General features: G+C 35.3%; 2 long non-coding RNA genes across 6 annotated transcripts in view; one reads left to right on the top strand and one right to left on the bottom strand.

Moving 5' to 3' along the window:
• The window catches only part of LOC135275427 (uncharacterized), a 33,007-nt gene that overhangs the window by 13,431 nt on the left and 2,054 nt on the right, over positions 1-17,522 (bottom strand). The window lies entirely within an intron of this gene.
• Positions 4,765-17,085, top strand: LOC135275428 (uncharacterized). The gene is made up of 2 exons (XR_010343054.1): positions 4,765-5,929; positions 16,157-17,085. It is a non-coding gene; the product is annotated as an uncharacterized LOC135275428 (long non-coding RNA).

Genomic DNA, 17,522 nt, shown 5'->3' with positions numbered 1-17,522 from the left:
AAATTGGAAAGTATGGCTTAATTGGCCTAATTGAGTTTCTTTTAGTGTGTGTGACATGAAGTTTCATTTTTTTTGTTCAGGCTGGAGTGGGGTAGTGCTCACTGCAACTGCCGTCTAGCAGATTCAAGAGATTTTACTGTTTCAGCCTTCGAAGTAGCTGGGATTATAGGTACCTGCCACCACGTCCAGCTCATATTTTATTTTTAGTAGAGATAGGGTTTCACAAGGCTGGCCAGGCTGGTCTCCAAATCCAGTGAGGAACTGTGTGACTGTCCAACCAACATTTGAGAAACTGTAGGACTGTTTCCAAAAGTAGCTACAATATCTTATCTTCCCACCAGCAATGACTGAGGGTTCTAATTTTTTACATCGTAGCCCTATTGTGAATGAATAAAATCGTGATTTTGGCTTTAATTTCTTCTTTGAATGGTCCTGACACCCTTGTTGAAACTCACCTATTGGTAAATACAAGTGTAGATTTTGGACTGTCGGCTTTATCCCCTTGACCTAGATACTTATCCTTATTACCAGACAGCCTTGAGGATTAATGTTTTGTAATAAGTTTTTTAGTAGAAAGTATAAATTAACAAATTAATTAAGTTGGTATTATTATTTTTGCAGAATTGTTTGGCTATGTGGAGTCCTTTGCATTTCTTTTCTTTTTTTTTTTTTTGAGATGGAGTTTCACTCTTGTTACCCAGGCTGGAGTGCAATGGCGCGATCTCGGCTCACTGAAACCTCCGCATCCTGGGTTCAGGCAATTCTCCTGCCTCAGCCTCCCGAGTAGCTGGGATTACAGGCATGCGCCACCATGCCCAGCTAATTTTTTGTATTTTTAGTAGAGACAGGGTTTCACCATGTTGACCAGGATGGTCTCGATCTGTTGACCTCGTGATCCACCCGCCTCGGCCTCCCCAAGTGCTGGGATTACAGGCTTGAGCCACCGCGCCCGGCCCTGCATCTCTAACTGATCACTTGTTTGTTTCTGCCAAACATTAATAATAACAATAAAGGCAACTGGAATTTTGATATGGAACAAATTGATTTTATAGATCAGTTTGGGGAGCACGGTCATCTTAACAACGTTAAGTCTATCAACCCATGGGCATGTAATGCATTTCCATTTACTTAGGTGTTTAACTTCCTTCGTTGATGTTTGGTAGTTTTAAATGTACAAATCTTATACTTCTTCCTTAAAATTATTTCTAAATATTTTCCTTTTTAGGTTATTACAAATAAAGTTTTTTAAGCATCATTTTCAGTTGTTTACTGCTACTATGTAGAAACACAACTGGTTTTTGTATAGTGATGTGTACCAAAACCTTGTTGAATCCATTTACTAGCTTAATTTTTTGTGTGTGAATTCCTTCAGATATTCTCTATATAAAGTCATGTTATCTTGAGTAGAGGGAGTTTCACATCTTCTTTTTAAATTTGTTTTTCTTTTATTTCTTCCCCCATAGCCTAACAACTAATTGTCTTGGGTAGAACCTCTAGTACCACACTGAAAAATGAGTTTACATGTTTCACTTATTTCTGATATAAGGGAGGAAGTTCAGTCTTTTGTCAATAAAAAGAGTCAAATTCTGTAAAATATTTTGAAGATGTTTATTCTGAGCTAAATATGAGTAACCATGGCCCATGATAAACAATTCCCAAGAGGACCTGAGAACATTTGCCCAATATAGTCAGGCTGCAAATTGGTTTTATAAATTTTAGGGCGGCATCAGATATCAATCAAATACATTAAGAAATACATTCATTTTCTCCAGAAAGGCTGGACAACTTAAAGTAGTAAGGTGGGTGGGTGGGGGTGGATTTCAAGCGTTAGGTAAATTTAAATATTTTCTGAGTGACAATTGGGTGAGTTTGTCTAAAGACCTGAAATGACAGAAAGGAAACATTCCGGTTAAGATAAAACAATGTTGTTAAAATAAAAATAAATTCCATGTGATGAGAATTTATGGTTTCCAGGGCATGACTCCTCATGCAACTTAGATAGGAATTTGGGCAAGATTAAGAAAATCAGAGCTTAGTAGTCCTCACTTCTGTGTGAAATATTATGCTAGCTGTTATATTTTCCTTAACAAATACACTTTGCTATTCTGAGAAAGGATTGGTTGTTGAGTGTTTTTATTCAAATACGTGTTGGATTTTGCAAAATAATTTTGTCTGCCTGTTGAGATCATCCTGTGATTTTTGTCCGTTTTTCTATTAATGTGATATATTTTACTGATTTTTATATGTTGAATCTGTTACAAGAAATTAATCCTGATACAGACTCCAAGAGACGGTTCTTGGATCTTGTGCAAGAAAAAATTCAGGGCAAGTCCACAGTGCAAAGTGAAAGCAAGTTTATTAAGAAAGTAGAGAAATAAAAGAATGGCTACTCCATAGACAGAGGTTGCTCATTTTTCTGGTTATTTCTTGATGATATGCTAAACAAGGGGCGGATTATTCCTGGCATGCCTCCCCTTTTTAGACCATATAAGGTAATTTCCTGATGTTTCATGGCATTTGTAAACTGTCATGGCACTGGTGGGAGTCCAGCAGTGAGGATGACCAGAAGTCACCTTTATGGTCATTTTGGTTTTTGTGCATTGTGGCTGTCTCCTTTACTGCAACCTGTTTTATTAGCAAGTTCATTATGACCTGTAATTTTATGCTGACCTTTTGTTTTATTCTGTGACTTAGAATGCCTTAACAATCTGGGACTACAGCCGCCTATGTTTCAGACTCATTTTACCCAGCTCCTGTTTAAGATGGAGTTGCACATGTTTACATACCTCTGAGAAATCTCTTTTTGTTGCAGGAATACATCCCAGTTGGTTGTGTATTATCATTTATATGTATTGCTTGGATTGGCTTTCTAGTGTGGTGGTGAGCATTTTTCTTTTTGGCTGTGTTCATAAAGGATGGTCTGCAAATTCTCCTAATCTTGTCCTGATTTTGAACATGCTACTGCATTTATAATAGATTTTATTATATTTATGCCTGATGCATACATTTGTTGTCTTAAGATACCTTTGGTGTCTTAATGAGTGTGTAGAATGATTTACATGAATTATTGGATAAGATTAAACATTAGATATTGTAGCTAAAAATGTCCTCAGTTATCCTCTTTCACTCCTTATCTTCCTTTCTTTTACTTTGTGAAGATAAGACAATTCAATCAAATATCTTTCATTTCGTATTCGTGTTTACACTTTATGAAAGCATCTAAATGCAACTTCATACTCAGCAATTTACTTCATACTTCTGGCGATGTAGATGAATCTGTCAGTATTTCCTCCCCCCAAATCCAATAAAATTTCTCAGATAATATGATGGAAGATGAGGGATACGAGAGAAACTGTTTTTCATATTTTCAGAAGCAAAAATAATGTAGAGATAATAAACGATTGTGTGTGCCTAAAGGTCAAAAGTATCTAAAAGTTATAATGATACAATCTCCTATTTATCATACATTTAATAATTTCTAAGGAAGACCTAGCTAATAGGGTTTAATTAAATGCTATGTTATAGACATTGGATTATGTGGTAAGAGAGAGGTAAAACAGTAGGCAATGACAGAGGCAACTTCAGAGATTAAAAGCATCAATTTTTTAAAGAAGAGTGTTACATTAATAAATTTTTATAAACTTTAAAAATGTATTCCTTTTTGAAAACTGTAGTTGTATTGTAACAGAAAATGGGCTCAAACCATAAGATGCCTATAATCTCATATTTGTCTTTAAGATTTATGCTGGATTTGTTCATTTTTTTCATGTTATTGAGTGTATAGAAGCTTACATTGATAGGTTTTCTAACAAATTAAAATATTATTTTGTACTGACCTTTTTACTGCTGATGATGCTTTTGGTTTTCCTTGAAATCAGTTTTCCTGAAAGTGCTAATAGCCTATTCTGTTGTTTTTTCTATGTGGATATTTTTTTCTCTCTCTCTCTCTTTTTTAATTGATGGCTTTTATTTCTTGTTCTTATGCTTAATTGTAACTATTTTAAAACACATGACCACTTATACTTGTGAACACGTTACTTTAGTCTGTTTGCATGCATTATGTTATTTTAAAACTTGAACTTATTTATTTATGGAAATCGCATCTTGCTCTCTTGTGCAGGCTGCAGTGCAGTGGTGTGCAAATTCTGCCACCTCACTGCAAATTCTGCCACCCAGGCTCAAGTGATCCTCCTACCTCAGCCTGCCGAGTAACTGGGATTACAAGCATGCACCACCACACCCAGCTAATTTTCGTATTTCAGAGTTTCACCATGTTTCCCAGGCAGAATCTAACTCCTGAGCTCAAAGGATCTGCCCTGACTCTCCTCCCAAAGTGCTGGGATTACAGACATAAACCATCATACTTGCCTACACTTATTTTAATTTTATTATTTATGTGTCTTTTCTGCTTAGGATACATAAGACTTACTTAAGCTAAGAAGTCATGATTGTAACAATTTGAAATTCTTCTTCCAGTCATTATTTAAAAAATACTGCAAGTTCCTATATTCTTTTAAAATTCTGATCAGATGTGTAGGCTTTGTCACTCTTTTCTTAACTGCCCAATAATCTCCATCTTATAGTTCCTACTTTTTTTCTCTTTGCTACATTTTTTTTGTAATTTTATAAAATTTATTTTTCAGTTATCTAATTACCTTTTAACTATTTAATCCAGCCAATTATATATATATATGTGTGTGTGTGTGTGTATATATATATATATATATATATATATATATATATATATATTCTAGAACTTCTGTTCATTCTTTTTAAAATTGTTCATCATGGAGAAATTGGTTCTGTTGGTTCTTTTTAAAATTATTCATCATGGAGAAGTTTTCTTTTTTTATACTTCTGAACACTTTTTATTTGTTCAAAAAAATAATAATTTTGACTTGATAAGTTTTAAATAGGAAATAAGCTGGGTTCATTTTTATACATTTTATTCACGACATCTTATTTTGTTTTTATTCGTATTTTGCGATTTCTTATAAAGATCTGCTTATTTCCTACTGAATTTTATCTGTGGAGGTTCTTTGAGGACAACTTTGCAGTTAAACTTCATTACAGATCCTATTTGTGTTTGTTTTTGTCATGTACGTAAAACTGCTTTAAGTACTCATTGATGTTTTATACGACTACATTCTTATGATGCTATGTGAGCAAAATTCCATCACTAGTAAAAAATCATAAATCAAAATATATTCCAATGAAAATTTGGAGGAAGTTGAAATCTGTATCATTGGAAGAACATTTAAAAACACCGATGTTTTTAAGTTTATTTTAAGAGAAATAGCTTTTGTATGGGTCAGAACATAAATACATTAGTTAAAGACTGGGATATTATTTAATCAAAGTGATTTTGAAAAAGTGAATTGGCTTGTGTATAAATGAAAGAATCTTTACTTTTTACTTTTTAATCTGTTGTTTGGATCCTTTTATCAGGCTGAAGTTACATATTATTTCAAGTTGAAAATGAAGGGGAGAACTAAAATAAATGATAAGATTAGAAACTGTTAGAAAGTTATGTTTTATTCAGTGTGATTAAGTTAATGTGTGTAATTTAATGGTTTATTTCAAAATTAAGTGTTCATCTACTGATAATCTTTCCAATATTTCTACACATTTGTCACCAGAAAATGTTAATCTCGGATGTTGCTTCATATTAACAGGTGTTTGCAGACCACTATATGTTACCACAAATTATTGAAATATCTTACACTGGAGGCGGAAAAGAGTCAAGTTAGCAACCCACAGAGAAACGAGATACTGGAAAGGAAGATTGGTTACTCAACCCAGTATATTTTAAGGGAGAAGAATGCATTCAAATGCATGACAGTGGTTCAAGCTTTTGTTTCTTCTTTTCCACAATTAATTTTTCAGATATATGTCACTCTCACTATACAAGAATTGCCTTTGAGTAGAGGTAAGTTGGGTTTTTTGACGCTGAAAATCAGGTAGACAAAAGTTGGGAGGGCATAATAATATAACAGAAATTGATGAGTTAAAATATGTAATCTGAAATTACAGATGCACTAAATTTTTTGTAAGATCAAATTTCTATGAATTCATTTGGTTAGTAGTGTATAAAAGGATGCCACTGGAACCTACAGAATTTAGTATGCATAGAAGTTAGCATCAATTTATTTTATTGACCCCGAAGAGGTAAATTAAGCTTGATATAATATTGAGATATGAGGTGGTGGAATAAGTTGTTATCCAAAACATAATATTTATTATAGTTTCCCTTTTGTAAATAGCATTGATTTTAATTGAAATGGAAACTGTGTGAAAATTAGAATGTGTCTAAGACTATTAAAATTTTATAAAAGTCACCAGGCAAATAGTTCTGTATCTTTTATATTAAATTTTTATCTTAGATACAGGGGGTTCATGTGCAGGGTTGTTACATGGAAATATTGGGAAATGCTATGGTTCGGAGTGTGAATCCCATCACCCGAAGTAGTAAGCATAGTACCCAATAGGTAGGGTTTTTTGTTTTTGTTTTTTTTTTTTGGCCCATTTTGTCCTTCCCTCCACCCTCTAGTGGTTCAAAGTGTCTGTTATTCCTGTGCTTATGTTCATGTGTGCTGAATGTTCATGTGTGCATATGAGTGAGAAAATGCAGTATTTGGTTTTCTCTTCTGCGTTGATTTGCTTAGGATAATGACTTTCACCTGCATTTATGTTGCTAAAAAGGACATCATTTATTTCTTTTGAATTGCTGTAGAATATTCTACATGCACATACATGGAATACTAGATGACCATACAAAATATATCAATCATTTACTTTATGTGGTGTGCCACTGATGGTCACCTGGGTTGATTCCATGTCTTTGCTATCGTGAATAGTACAGAAATGAACATACGACTGCATGTGTCTTGGTGGTAGAATCATTGATATTTCTTTGGATATATACCTAGGGATGGGATTGGTGGGTTGAAATAGTAGCTCTGTTTTATGTTCTTTGAGAAACTTCCAGACTGCTTTCCACAATGGCTGATCTAACATACTCCTACCAGCAGTATATAACATTTTCTCAGCATCCTCGCCCAGCATGTGTTGTTTTTTGATTTTTTAATAGTAGCCATTTTTGCTGGTGTGAGATAGTAACTCATTGTGGTTTTGATTTGCATTTCTATGATAATTGCTGATGCTAAATTTTGTGTTTTGTTTGTCTGTCTTAGATGGAGTTTCATTCTTTTTGCCTAGGATCTAGTACAATAGCATGCTTTTGGCTTACTGCAACCTCTGCTTCCCTGATTCAAGTGATTCCCCTGCCTCAGCCTCCCAAGTAGCTAGACTTACAGGCATGTGCCACTATGCCCAGGTTGTATTTGTTTTGCTATATTGGTCAGGCTGGTCTCGAACTCCTGACTGTATCCAGTCGGGGTGGCTCATGCTTATAATCCCAGCACATTGGGTGGCTGAGGTGGGTGAGCATTTTTTAATATGCTTCTCGGACACTTGTATGTTTTCTTTTGAGAAGTATCTGTTCATTTTCTTTTTACCTATTTTCTAACAGTTATTTATTTTGTGCTTGTTAATTTGTTTACGTTTTTTGGATTCTGGATCTGAAGACTTTGTTGGATGCATAGTTTGCAAAATAGTTTCTCCCATTGAGTAGATTGTATGTTTGCTCCACTGACAGTTTCCTTTGCTGTGCAGAAATTCTTTAGTTTAATTAGGTCCCTATTTTCTATTTTTCTTTTTGTTCCAAAGTTGCTTTGGGGGATTTAGTCAAAAAATGTTTGCTGCTCTTAGTGTCCAAAAGAATACTTCCTATGTTATCTTCCATGATTTTTATAGTTTGAGGTGTTACATTTAAATCTTTAATTCATTTTGAGTTAATTTTTATATATTGTGAAAGGTAGGGGTCCAGCTTAAATCTTCTACATATGGCTAGCCAGTTATCCTAGAACCATTTATTGAAAAGAGAAGGCTTTCCCCATTGCCTGTTTCATTGGCTTGTCTAAGATTAGATAGTTATAGGTGTGTGGCTTTATACCTGTGTTTTCTGACCTCTTTTCTTGGTCTCTGTGTCTGATTTGGTACCAGTGCCAAGTTGTTTTTGCTACTGCAGCTTTTTAGTGTAGTTTGAAGTCAGGTAGTGTAACGTCCCTGGCTTTGCCGCTTTTCTTTATGATTGCTTTGACTAATTTGGCTCTTTGTTGTTGTTGTTCCACATGAAATTTCAAACAGTGTTTTCCTAATTTTGTGAAGAATGACATTGGCAGTTTGATAAGGATAGCACTGAATAATTTGAGCTTCTGCCCATGCAGTATAATATAGGCTATGGGTTTGTTGTAAAAGACTCTTAGTATTTTGAGTACATTATTTTTATGCTTAGTCTGTTGAGTTTGTCATGAAGAAATGTTTGATTTTATTGAAGAATTTTTTTATTTTGGTTTTTGCTTTTGATTCGATTTATGCAGTGATCACATTTGTTGATTTACATATGTTGAACCAGCTTTGCATTCCAGGAATAAAGCCTACTTTGATTGTGTTGTACTAGCTTTTTGATGCACTGGGGAGTCTAGTTGACTGATACTTTGTTGAGTATCTGCGTTCATGAAGGATATTGGCCAGAAGTGTTCGTTGTTGTTGTTGTGTCTCTGCCAGTTTTTGGTATCAGGCTGACACTGGCCTTATACAATGAGATGAAAAAAGAAAAGACCCTCTCCTCAATTTTTCAGAATAACTTTTTTTTTGGTAGCATTTTATGAGTTCTTTGTACATCTGGCAGTATTTGGCTATGAACCTGTCTGCTTTAGAATTTTTTTTTTTTAATTATTGGTAGGATCTTTATTACCTAAACAATTTCAGGCATAGATTTTGACCTATTCACAGTTTTAATCTCTTCCTGATTTAGTCTGCTTTAGACTAATTTAGACTAATTTAGGAGATTGTCTGCTTCCGGGAATTTATCTGTTTCCTCTAGATTTTCTACTTTGTATCCACAGGTTGTTCATAGTAGTCTCTGAGGATCTTTTGTATTTCTGTGGGATCAGTCATAATACTGCCTATGTGGTTTTGATTGTGCTTCTTTGGATCTTCTCTTTCTTTCCTTTTTCTCTCTTTTTTTGAGACAGAGTTTTTCCTCTGTCACCTGGGATGCAGTGCAGTGGCATGATCTTGGATCACTGACACCTTCAGCTCCCAGGTTCAAGCAATTCTCATGCCTCGGCCTACTAAATAGCTAATAATACAGGCATGCACCACCATGCCTGCCTCTTTTATTTTATTTTTTTAGTAAAGACAAGATTTTACTGTGTTGGCCAGGCTGGTCTCAAATTCCTGACCTCTAGTGATCCACCCAACCCAACCTCCCAAAATACTGATATTACAAAAGTGAGCCACCATGCCCAGCCCCCTTTTTTTCTTTGTTAATTTAGGTAGCAGTCTATCAATCTTATTTATTTATTTATTTTATTTTCAAGGGCTAAAATCTTGGTTTTGTTTAAGTAATCTTTTATATGGATTTTTGCATCTCAATTTCATTAAGTTTTCTTTAGTTTTAGTTCTTTTCTTCTGCTAATTGGGAGTTGTTTTCCCCTCTCTCTCAGTTCTTTTAGGTGCAGTTTGATTGTTAATTTGAGATTTTTCTAACTTCTTGATGAAGGTTTTTTAGGGTTATAAACTTTCCACTTAACCCTGCTTTGGCTGCATCCCAGAGATTTGGGAAAGTGTTTTCTATTTTCATTTATTTTCAAACAATTACCTTAATTTCTGCCTAAATTTTGATGTTTACCTAGGAGTTATTCAGGTATAAGTTGTATGATTTCCATGTAATTGTGTATTTTGAGAGTTTTTTTGGTATTGATTTCTATTTTTATTGCAGCATGGTCCAAGATTGTGCTTTATGTAATTTCAGTTTCTTTTGAATTTACTGAGGCTTGCCTTATGACTGAGATGAGCTGATAGTCAATCTTAGACTATGTTCTATGTGCAGATGAGAAGAATGTCTATTCTCTGTTTCTTGGGTGGAGTGTTCATTCTGTAGATGTCTGTTAGGTCCAGTTTGTCAAGGGCTGAGTTTAAGTTCAGTATTTCTTTGTTAGTCTTTTCGTAGGACAAGTACTTGTTCTATAAATCAGGGTACTCCATGTTGGATGTATGTATATTTAGGATGGTGGTGGATTGCAACCACTATTATTATGTAATAACCTTCATTGTCCTTCTCAATTTTCTTTGGTTTAACATCTGCTTTCCTGCTCTTCTTGTTTTTCATTTGCATGGTGGCTCTTACCCAGCTCTTTTACTTTTCGGCTATGGGTGTCACTGGATGTGAGATGGGTATTGTCTTAAAGATAATACATGCTTGAATTTTGTCTTTTTATTCAGCCTGCCACTTTGTATCATTCCAGGTTAGTATTCATATGTGTGATTTTGATCCTGTCATTGTGTTGTTAGCTGGTTGTTATGTTGACTTGCTTTCCTAGCTGCTTTATAATGCCTGTGGGCTATGCACTTAAGTGTGCTTTTGTGGTAGCAGGTATCGTTCTTTCGTTCAGCATTCCCTTGAGGATGTCTTGAAAGCCTAATCTAATTGAAGTGTGGGTCCTTAGCATTTTCTTGTAGGTGAAAAATTTTATGGCTTCTGTACTTGTGAATCTTAGTTTAGTGGGATATAAAATTTCTTGTTTGGAATTTTTTAAAAGAATGTTGAAAATAGACCCACATCACTTCTGGATTGTAAGGTTTCTGCTGAAGATCTGCTGTCATCCTGATAGTGTTCTCTCTGTAGGTGACCTGTCAATTCTCCCTAGCTGCTTTTACATTTTCATTTTTGTTTTTTTTTTTTGTTTTCTTGTTTGTTTGTTTTTTCATTGACCTTAATGAATCTGATGGTTATGTGCCTTGGGAATAATATTACTTAGCATTTGACTATGGTTCTCTGTATTCTTTGGGTTTGGATGTTGACCTCTCTAGTGTGATGAAAAAGACTTTCATGATTGTCTCCTCAAATATATTTTTTTCAAGTGGTTTATTCTCTCTCTTTTCCTTGGTCTATTCTGCTGATAACACTTCCAATTGCATGTTGATGTTCTTACAGTGAAGTTTTCAGCTGAATAAGTCAATTTTTGGTCTTTCTTTAAGTGTCTAGTTCATCTTTGAGCTCTTGGATTTCTTTTTTGCATTGGTTGGCTTCCTTGGATTGTTTCAATTTTCTCTTCAATTTAGATGAGACTTTTTGCCATCCAGATTCAGAATTCCCATGTCTGTCATTTGAGACCATTGAAATTGGTTGCTGGGGAGCTACCGGGCTGATTTGGTGCTAAAAGAGCTTCTTGTGTTTAGAACTGTCATCATTCTTGCACTGGTTCTTTCTCATCTGAGATGGCTGGTGTGCCTTTAACTGTGATTCAAATTGAGTATCATCATTTGGCTTAATTTCTGGAAGTTTTGAGATGGCAAAGTCTCTGTACAGTGTCATTGTTTCTAAATTCCTGTCTGTGGTTTTATACAGGATGGAGGCAGAATTAGTAAAGCGACTTTTTGTGTTGTAATTTGGGCTAAAATCTAGGAGATGGTGCTGGAGAATAATGAGCAATAGATGGCCTAATACTCAACTGTAGAGTTTCTTTTTGTATTCTGGCATTTATTCCTGTATTTTACTGGACTAGGGACAGAGAGGCAAACCTCTGACTGCATCTGCTCGTGGGCCTTGGGGAGGCCACCTGCAATCACTGTCACTATGTTGAGAGGTTTTCATTTTTATTTTTATTTATTTATTTATTTATTTTGTTAGGTCTTTCCCATGGTGGGGCTCTCTTAAGCAGAAGTCTGGTAGGCCAAGGTTTTACCAAACCAGCCCTGTAGCTTAGGGCCCCCTAAAGCCACACTCCCACCACCTGATTCTACTGCCTTGGTCTCCTGAGTAGCTGGGATTACAGGCATGTGCCACAGTACCCAGCTAATTTTTTCAACTTTTACTAGAGACAGGGTTTCTCCCTGTTGGTCAGGCTGGTCTCAAACTCCCAACCTCAGGTGATCTGCCCACATCAGCTTCCCAAAGTGCCAAGATTACAGGCATGAACCACTGTGCCTGCCCACTAAGGTGAGATTTTTTCTAACTTCTTGATGAAGGCATTTCAGGGCTATAAACTTTCCACTTAAACCTGCTTTGGCTGCATCCCTGAGATGTGGGAAAGTTTTTTCTATTTTCATTTATTTCAAAGAATTATTTTAATTTCTGCCTTAATTTTGATGTCCACCTAGGAGTGAGTTAGGTGTAAGTTGTTTGATTTCCATGTACTTGTGTATTTTGAGAGATCTTGGTAATGATTTCTATTTTTATTGCACTGTGGTCCAAGAGTGTGCATTGTGTAATTTCAGTTTATTTTGAATTTACTGAGACTTGCCTTATGACTGGGCTGATAGTTAATCTTAGTCTATGCTCTCTGTGCAGATGAGAAGAATATCTATTCTCTGTTTGTTAAGTGGAATGTTTGTTCTGTAGATATGTTATGTCAAATTGGTCAAGTGTTGAGTTTAAGTCCAGAGTTTCTTTGTTAGTCTCTTCACAGGCCAAGAAGAACTTGTTCTATAAATCAGGATGCTCCAAAGTTGGATGTATGTATATTTTGATGAGGATTTTTACATTATGTTATTCAGGAATATTGGCCTGTAGTTTTTTGTCTTTTTTGTTGTGTCCTTGTCTGTTTTTGAAATCAGCATGACCCACCCCATGGAATGAAACAGTTCACATATCTTCTTCTTCTTCTTTTTTTTTTTTTTTGGCTAGATTAAAAAGAAATGGCAGGAGTTCTATTTCAGGGGTAGGTAGAATACAGAGTGAATCCATTGGGTTCCTGGGCTAGTCTTTAAAAGGTGGCTTTTCATTGCTGATTTGATTTTTTACCATGAATTTTTTTCTGGGTACCAGGTAAGATATCTCCTTTTTTGTCTCTGATTATATTATATTTTATGGGGACTTTTTTTTTTTCACTTTTGATTTTAGCTTTTTGTTTTCCTAATTCCTTGATTGAATCATCAAGTTGTGTATTTAATATGTTCTTTTAAATACTGTTTTCTCTTTAATGTTTTCATTGACTCAGAAGTATGTTGTTTAATTTTCATGTACTTTTGAATTAGTGATTTCAGAAGAAATACTTGATATGAATTTGATCTCTTCAACTTGATTGTATTTTTGAATTAATGTATGATAGATACTGGAAAATGTTCTGTGTATTTAGTAGAGAAGAATGTGTATTCTATAGCTCTTGGATAGATAGTTCTGTAACTGTTTTGTCCATTTGCCCTGCAGCGAATTTTAGTTCAGTGTTTACTTATTGATTTTCTGTGTGCATAATCTATTCACTGTTGAAAGTAAGGTCCTGAAGTTTTCTATTAGTATCCTGCAGTTTTTCTCTCCATTTGGATGTATTAATATTTACATTATATGTATGCGTATATTAATTATATAGGTGTATTTCTGGTACGATATTTTCTTTTTCCTCTTGCTTAATTCTGTATCATCTCTGTGTCTTTAATATTTGGTGGTTTGATTATATTAAGTATGGGGATATTCTTATTTGGATTGAATCTGATTGGAAGCATTTGACATTCCTGTACCTGCATATTTATATTTATATTTAGGCTTGGAAAGTTTTCTGTTATTATTTCTCTAAATAAACTTTCTACATTTTTTTTTCTACATACACTTTTTTTTTTTTTTTGAGAGAGAGTTTTGCTCTTGTTGCCCAGGCTGGAGTGTAATGACATGATCTTGGCTCATTGCCACCTCTGTATGCTGGGTTCCAGTGCTTCTCTTTCCTGAGTGTCCTAGGTAACTGGTATTACAGGTGTACACCACCACACCCAGCTAACTTTTATATTTTTAGCAGAGACTTTTATATTTCACCATATTGGACAGGCTTGTCTAAAACTCCTGATCACATTTGATCCACCCGCCTCATCCTCCCAGAGTGCTGCAATTACAGGCATGCACCACCTCACCCAGCTTTACCACACTCTTGAACACCGGTGACTAACACATTCGCTCTTTGGATATTATCCCATAAGTCCTATGAAGTTTCTTTATTTCTTTTTTCCTCTGACTGTATATTTCAATGGACCTGTCCTTGAGTTTTTCTGCTTGACCACTTCTGCTGTCAATGCTCTCAACTGCATTTTTTATTTTGTTGTGGTTTTATCTTCAAGATTTTTGTTAGTATTTTTCTCACATTATATTATCTCTCTGTCAAGTTTCTCTGATAAATGTCTGAATCATTTGTGTTTTCCTGAAGTTCACAACATTGTCTTAAAATCACTATTTTGAATTTCTTGTCAGGCCATGTATCCATGCCAAGTTCTTTTGTGTCAGTCACCACTAGCACCTGATTTTGACCACTTGGTGCCATCATGTATCTCTGATAAATCCTGATCCTTGTGACTATGCATTGATGTCTGCACAGTGATGTAGGTGCCTGATTCAATGTTCACAGTTTGGCTATTTTTGGAAATAAGCCTGTCCAAAAATTCAGGGCAAGAAGAAGGAAATTAAGGTCTTTAAGTTTATGATAGCTTCAGCCCTGGTAGCACTAGGGGGAACCTTGATATCCAGACATTGATGGCTGGAGTAATTTGGTCACCAAAGCTGACGCAGTACCGAGTTGAACACTGGGAGCACTCAAGGCCTGCAGCTGCCATGGTCTGCCCTCTCAGATTTATTCAGGCCTGAGGTCACTTTAGTCAAGCAGTAAAACTATTGACTGGAACTGGACTACATTTTGCTGAGGCCAATTTCTCATCCGTTGCTGGGGTGGGTCTGGAAGCTTGCCCTTTGGTATCAACCTCCCAAAGTGCTGGGGTGAGAAGACAGGCAAATACCAGTCCCAAAACAAAGTCCTATGCTTATTTCCTGGGATCAAGAATCCTCCCAGCTCAGTCTCCTGAATAACTGGGACTAGAGTCGTGTGCCACCATGCCTGGCTAAATTTTGTAGCAACAGGTTTATACCATGTTTCCCAGGTCAGTCTTGAACTCCTGGGCTTGAGTGATCCTCTCACCTCGACCTACTAATGTGCTAGGATTACAGGTATGAGTCACCACATCTGGTCAATTTTACTTTCTAAAATTTAAATTTTAGGTTACTTATTTTTATTCAGTCTTATTTCTCATAAATGAAATTTAGGATGCTAATGATATAGAGTTTCACTTTGAGTTTTCCTTAAGGAATAAATGGAGTGTTGATGCTCATTTTCTAAATAGCCTTAGAAAATGAAAAAGTAATTTAGATTAGAAATGACAATTTGACCACTTTTTGTTTTCTGGCTTCATTTCATTGTGCATGAAGAGTGTATTTTTTTTAACCTGCATGTATATGTGCAATGAGTTTTTACTCTTTCAACTGAATACAGTACGAAATTGTTTAAACAGACTATGCACCTACTTCATAACTTAGGCTTTCTTCCATGTGCTTTTTTGTCTAATTATTAAAAGAACAATGTTGAAATTAATTTTGCTCATGAAGAATTTTCTGATAAAACTTCAGTAATAGACACAAACATACATATGCACACACTCACTTCTTAATTTCTGGAACTTTTAGATTTTCTGTTTCTCTAGTACCTTGTATTCCATCACTCAGCAAAATCTGTCAGCTTCACTTCCAGGATTGACTTTAACTCCACAGCTTATTTCTTGTTTCCTATTATCACCATAGCCTAAAACACAGTTTATGTTACGTTGGCCTCTCCTTTACACTCTAACTTCCTATTTTACACTCTTAACTTTCTATAAAGACTATCTTTTCAATGTCTAATTCAGGTAATTTTATTATTTTTTAATTCAGACTGCTTTCTATGTGCTATCACATCTTATAGTGTCAGACCTGAATGTCTCTCTCATATTTCATCTTTGCCAGTCTTCCCTTTCAGGGGATGTGTATATACATGTAGAAATGTAGGTATGCATGTATTTGTTTATTTGTTTTTCCCAGGTGTAATATATGTATTGCATACATAAATATTCCAGGTAATAAAAGATTAACAAAGCTTTTATTATTATTATTATTTTGTAAGTAAATGATTTTCTAAAGGAGTTGAGTGGGGATAAATAGATCTTAAAACCACAAGGTTAGAAAAGAAAGTGAACATTACTAACAAAAAATATTTTCTAACATTTTTATGTTTATCTTTAATAGCCTTGCTGATGACATGCTGCCTGTTATCAGCTGCTTATGGGGCAACTCTCTGCAGTATACTGGCCATCCAAATCAGCAACGATGATACTACCATTAAGCTACCACCAATGGAACTCTTATATGTGATAACATGGCGTTTCTTAGAAATTATCTCACGCGCAGTGGCTCTGGCATTATTCGCTGCATCTCTGAAACTGAAGAGCCTACCCTTTCTATTGGTCATATATTTTGTATCAGTGTTGGCACCATGGCTAGAGTTTTGGAAAAGTGGAGCTCGTCTTCCTAGAAGCACAGAAAATAATTCCAATGTGGTGGGCACAGTACTGATGCTTATCATCATCACACTACTATATGCTGCCATTAATTTCTCCTGCTGGGCAGCAGCGAAACTGCAGTTGTCAAATGAGAAAATATTTGACAGGAGAGAAAGTCGGGGCCATAGAATTCTACACTACAGCTTTCAGTTTTTAGAAAATGTGATAATGATATTCGCATTTATATTCTATAGAAGGGATACTTTACTGAATTGTTGTTACACATTAGTTGCCATACATGTCATCATAATCTACTTATTGGGCTTTTCCTTTATGTGTCTCTTCTATCACTATTTGTACCTGAGGAAGTCAGACAAAGTATTGTAAAGACATACTAAAAATTAGCCAGCGTCACTGTGATATTATGTAAACATCTAAAGAAAACTGAATTAAAAGAATAAAAATAAGCAGCTAAGGAAATATTATCGTTCTTGGAATAGATGGGTAATTTTCATTCAACAAAGTATGAAATATTCACAAAGTATACATATGTACTTTCACAGAACAATGAGTAAAGATGCTGAATGTGACTTTTTAAAGATATTCTTCCATTAAAAAAATTATAAACAGCAAGATCTTGGGAGTAGTTTTCAATAAAAGTTGATTTTTCTCCTGTGACTGTGTATTAGTAATTTTTGTTTCCTCCCTTCCTTCCTTCCTTCCTTCCACCCTCCCTCCCTCCCTCCTTCCCACCTTCACTCCCTAACCCCCCCTTTCTCTCTTTCTTTCTTTTCTTTTTGTGATGTATTCTTATCCTATCACCCAGTATTGAATGTAGTGGCATGATCTCGGATTACTGCAACCTCCACCTCCCAGATTCAAGTGATTCTCTTGCCTCAGACTCCTAAGTAGGTGAGACTATGTCACCTGCCAATACACATGGCATTTTTTTTTTTTTTTTTTTTTTTTACTAGAGACAGGGTTCCATCATCTTGGCCAGACTCATGTCAAACTCCTGACCTCATGATACACCTGCCTCAGTCTCCCAAAATGCTGGGATTACAGGTCTGAGCCACGGCAACCAGCCTAATTTTTTAAAAAAGTATAATTAT

Source organism: Aotus nancymaae, unplaced genomic scaffold (genome assembly GCF_030222135.1).
Source record: "Aotus nancymaae isolate 86718 unplaced genomic scaffold, 86718_ANA_hifiasm-v0.15.2.pri h1tg000016l, whole genome shotgun sequence".
Taxonomy (NCBI): Eukaryota; Metazoa; Chordata; class Mammalia; order Primates; family Aotidae; genus Aotus; species Aotus nancymaae.
The sequence above is the reverse complement of the archived record's forward strand: the minus strand, read 5'-3'. Positions and strand labels throughout refer to the sequence as shown.